We start from the raw sequence: 5,329 nt of genomic DNA, 5'->3' as shown, positions 1-5,329 counted from the left end.
AACTGTTCACGCATGCGAGAAAGTATTAACAATACTCTTCCGAGAAACATGCCACGGAGAAACAATCTCCATTGCATTATTTTCGGAAGAGAAGAAAGGGCATTGAAATACGCGACAACAATTTTCAAGAAAGGAGATTAAAAATTACAGAAGAATTTGTGATTCAAACCCCACTAACAGATTATTTGGGAAGATTCTTAAAAGGATACTAGAAGGTGGAATCTAAATTTCTGATATCCAATGGGGTTTACAATAATAAAATCACGCATTGACCACATTTTCACTTTCTTGTTTGAATGTTCTTATTAGCTGAGGTTAAATTTAAATTTACAAAGTAATGCACTTCATAAAACAAAAACCGCCATTAAGGATGAAGTAATTTAAACCGGAGAGGGTTCGTCGTATGTTGTAGACTACGAACCTTCTCAACCCTCAATGCCTTTCTTCTCTTAAAAAACTCCTGACGACGAACTCCTGTTTTGTGGCGGTGTTTTATTGTGTAAATTAAACAATAGCGTATATAACTTTAGGTAACGTCACTCGGCAGAGGACGAATGAGCTTGTGGAATGTTGTTTGAATGCACCGCTTGACACGAGATATTTTTTTCTGTAAGACGTGACTTTATCAGTCAAAACACAATTAATACAGTATATATGAACAGGAGTACAGGACACACATTTTTCAGTTGTCAAATATTTTAAACGTTTAAACGCTTCTGTAAAAAGTATTTAAAGTATTTAAAATGAAAATTGTATTTTTATAATACTTATAAAATTCCAAAAATATAATTTAAAAAATTGATTGCTGAGAAACGAAAGCGGATGACTTTAAAGCACGCTACAGGATATTGACACGGGCGTCATTAACCCGCGCCTACAACACCATTTTACATTTGGGTTTTTTAATTGCTCGAAGTTTCCTACTTTGTTGCGTTATTGAACACTTGACGAATTCTTTATTTTATTTTATCTATTATATCAGTGATCGGTTTAAGTTAATTCCTATAATTACTTTCCACATCGCCACTCTTTTGTCGGTGACGAAATAGGTTTAACGAGACAATCCGAAGATCATTTAGATACTATATTATTTTAATACAACCGGAAATCAGGCGGTACGAAGAAGAAAAAGAACTATCAATAGAGCGTAACAAAACGCGACGATCGATCTATTCTGTACCGTAACAGCACTTGGGGTGATATTTTCCCTTCAACAGAAAAACTACTAGAGTCCTCGAACGTGCGTATTTTTAGATTTCTGTAGATACTTATCAAAAACGGGAAAAAATCTTTTGAGTAAAAGTATTTCGCAGATTTGTTTATTTATTTATTTAACGTTATCGCGTACGAAATAAAAAGGATAAATTTCGAGTGTCTCCTACTCCTGGGTGACAAAGTTTGTCAGCGATAAGCTAATCGGCGGGAAACGAGATTAAAAAAATATCAACTGTAATTATTAAATAAGCTTTAGTTACGAAACAAAATATTTATATTTTATTTAACCAGATTAAATAAAAACGAGACCGGTTTATTAATGTTTTAGTATTAAAAAAGGTTATATTTTTAATATATTGAATTTTCCCTTTATTATGTTATTATTTTATATTGAAAGGAACAAGAAGAGAAAATTAATTCGAATCAAATATAACAAGACTATTTACAGATGTACTAAAATTAAGTTATAAGGCCTATACATTGAAGACCACCGAAGAGATTCCGAATAATCGGCTTCTGTCGGCCACAGAATAAACAATTTCGGTTCCGACTGCAGAATTTTAGATACCGGTCGACTTTATTCTCAAATGCGTTTGGAGTTCAGAATTATAATCGAAATTTATAACGACCGAAAGAAGGAGAATCGTTTTAAATAACTGCCGTTTCCGTTAAGGAATATTCCCGGTATCCGACGTCGACGAAATTTCGGTGGTAATTAAAAGAGAGACTCCGACGACTCTCGACTTGCAAAATTCGATAAGAAACGTTTATTTCTCTTCTTCTTTACTTCGGAAAATAGAAATAATCATTTCCACTCGATACGCAATCGCCCTCTTCCGGTTTCGTTCGGTGGCCGGATAAACGTAACGCCGGACTTTCGACCGTTCTTACGCCATCACGGACCTTCGAATTATTAATAGTCGCGCTAATGGCGGCCTATCTAACCACCACCAACCAAACTAATCCGATATCCTTGGAAGCGTGGCTATCTCTCGTTGGCGGAAAAAAACCAATTATCCCGAATTCAAAGTTCTTTACCTAAAATACAAGTAACTCGTGCCGGAATAAAATCTATTTTTGCTCACTTTACCTGTAATTTTCGGATAAAAACCGAATCTCCAGAAATCTTTTCTTCTATTAGCCACGAAGACGTGATCATTCGTACCAATTTCTTGGTGAAACAGATTACGTCTTCTAGTTTCTTAAGTCTCTAAATTATTACTTTCTCGCCTCCTTTGTACCGAGGAATTTACCAACGATCTACGCACTTCTAAATTATTCATACGATTAAAGGAAAGAGCTTCGAATCTGGGAATACTCCAAGAAAATCCCGAGACTTCCACCGTAGAGCTGGACGGACGATAATTCAAAGACCCCATTATTATACGAGATAATTATTTAATTTTAATTTATTTATGCCGCACGACGAACGAGCCATACGTGTAATTTTAAACCTGGCTTCGTCTTAACTAAAAGAGTTTTCCTACACCACCTAATTACCTACGAATCGTGTACTTCGTAACTATCTTACGTAAAGTTACAATCGTTGGGCTACATTTTGTACAAAAAGTTTCAATCGTAAACAGTTCGAAAAACGAATCTCCCAGATATAACACGCCATTTTGCATCCCTTATATCGTTTCGAAATTTTCGCGGTTGTGGAGATGGAGGATTTGCGCAACCGTCCCCACAATTTGGGACAAGGTGAATTTTCAGATAATAATACGAAAGTCCCATCGCGATAGCGTTTATCGGTCACCTAGAGACCCAATAATTGATTTTTGGATTATTTGTCGATCCACCCTCGTTTGTGTTTTGTAACTTCTTTTCGCCGTAGATATTTTGCGAACTTTGTTTCTTTCCGCCAAGGAGAGTCCAGTTGTCCACTCCTCCTCTTTCTACCACCTCCCGAGGCGTTAGGCTTTTCGAATGACCTTAGAAGAAGGAAGACTCTACTTCGATTGGAAATAAATCAATAATTCCAAGCTCTACCTCGAAATTTATTCCTAAAATTAATAATTGTGGTAAAACCTCGATTATACGTTTTTGAAGAACCGTCTGATAGAAGGCGTCAACGGAAAAACTTATAACCGAAAACTGCCTTTCTTTAAGGACGAGCGGGTATATAAGGGGGAGATAAAGGGAGTCACTTTTCGTATCCAATGCGGTTGGGCTTAAATATTTTACTGGTTATTAGCAATTTCAAATTTTTATAAAGATCATCTCTATCCTCTAAATTAAGCTTTTTGCTATTTTATGATGATTAATAATATTAAATGTTTTAAAAATAAAATCTCGTAACAGATGGCGCCACACACAATTTTAAAGTTTTACCGGAAAAGTTATGCCACTCGTTTCTGGATATTTAAAATATTCTTTTAACCCAACCTTTCCCAAACTTCTCGATAAAATGGAGCCCTTAAGCGAGGAAGATTTTTTTTATGCAACCTTCACAACTCGTGAACATCTCTTGATATAAATTTGTACAATTGACGGAGAAAGAACCAGGCTCTAATGTTTTAGTTTTTATTATTACTTCATTAAACGATTAAATTTTTAAAAAAAACATATAATTGTTTAAATGAATTAAATTAATTAAAATATCTACAAACGTGAGGCAGATAATAGTAAGGGCTTATCGAACCAATGATAATGAGCACAAACGCTCAGGAATCAAAGTAAAAACAATTAATAAAAACAAACAGGTGTACAATAAAAATGAGTACATACGTATGGAAACGAAAAACCCAAAATTCATTTCGGACTTTAGTTCCCCATCAGTTGGTATTAAGCAAAGGTTTTAATATACTTAAAAATTATACAAGGTAAAGATAAACTTAAAACTATGCCTAAAGCTATACAATATAAAAATGAAAACGCCGCTATAACTGTATGAGCAGTAAGCATTATCAATGTAGACAGGTGTAATAAATATTCATAACGTTGCAGGGTAGCGTGACGTACAGGGTGCTGATACAAAACAGTTACAAGTTAGCCCAATTATTGGTTTACAGTTATGAATTAATGTTATACAGACAGATTATATACATATTAAAAACAGTAAGACGACAGAGTTGCAGGTGCAGACATTATAAGGTGCAGGGAGCGGTTATAAAGGAGATGTGTTACAGTGGTGACATATGATATAATTACAAGTTTACAACAGTTTTAACAAGATAGAGTCGTAACTTCACAAAGATATTTTATTTTTAAAAGATAATTGTGCCATCCTTCGTCAATTTTAACATCTGAATTATAATTAATTCTATTAATATTATTAATTTTTAAAATCTCTATGTTCAAAATATTTACGTTTATTGGTGTTAGTTTCGAATTTTAGCGCTTTTATCAATTTCTCAACCATATAGATTGCAGTATTTATTAACTGCAGAGTATTCAGAATTGTATTTGATGGCGTTAATGTGTTATTTTATACGAACATCAAGGCATCTTTTTGTTTCACCGACATAGGTCATAGGATTAGTACAGTTAAACTTGTATATCACATTACTTTTTTTAAGGACGTTAACCATCCCAAAATAATTATAAAAAACGATGGAGTCAGACTTTCTATTCTTCTTACGTTTTACTCTTAAAGTATACGAAAAAATATATTTTTCTTCCCGTTCTGACTTATGGATATTGTATAACTAAAAAATTTTCTAAAACATTGTGTTAACAATGAATAAAAAAGATTACAGTTAAAAAGGTAAAAGGAAATCAACTTGCAGAGAAAACTTTTTATTTACTTTGACAAACTTCCTGGGAAGTTTGTCAAAGTAAATAAAAAGTTTCCATATTTTTGACACACGTAAGTTTAAAATACTTTTAAAAATATTAGTTTCATAAAAATGTTGTACATAATATACGAGTATATTGAGTAATATATAAGTATACAGATACATTAAACTATGTCAAGAATGAGAAATATAACATTTAGACTGGTAAAAAAAGGTTGCTTATTTTGCCATGTTGATTAATTTATTATTTTTCGTTAATTATAACGTTATGAAGATTTACACCTGTCTACATTTGATAATGCTTACTGCTCATACCTGCATAAGAGTATTATTATTAGAAACGAACGACAAACACAACTATCCGAACTGCAAGA

Source organism: Centruroides vittatus, unplaced genomic scaffold (assembly GCF_030686945.1).
Source record: "Centruroides vittatus isolate TY-2023 unplaced genomic scaffold, ASM3068694v2 scaffold_946, whole genome shotgun sequence".
Lineage (NCBI taxonomy): Eukaryota > Metazoa > Arthropoda > Arachnida > Scorpiones > Buthidae > Centruroides > Centruroides vittatus.
The sequence above is the reverse complement of the archived record's forward strand: the minus strand, read 5'-3'. Positions refer to the sequence as shown.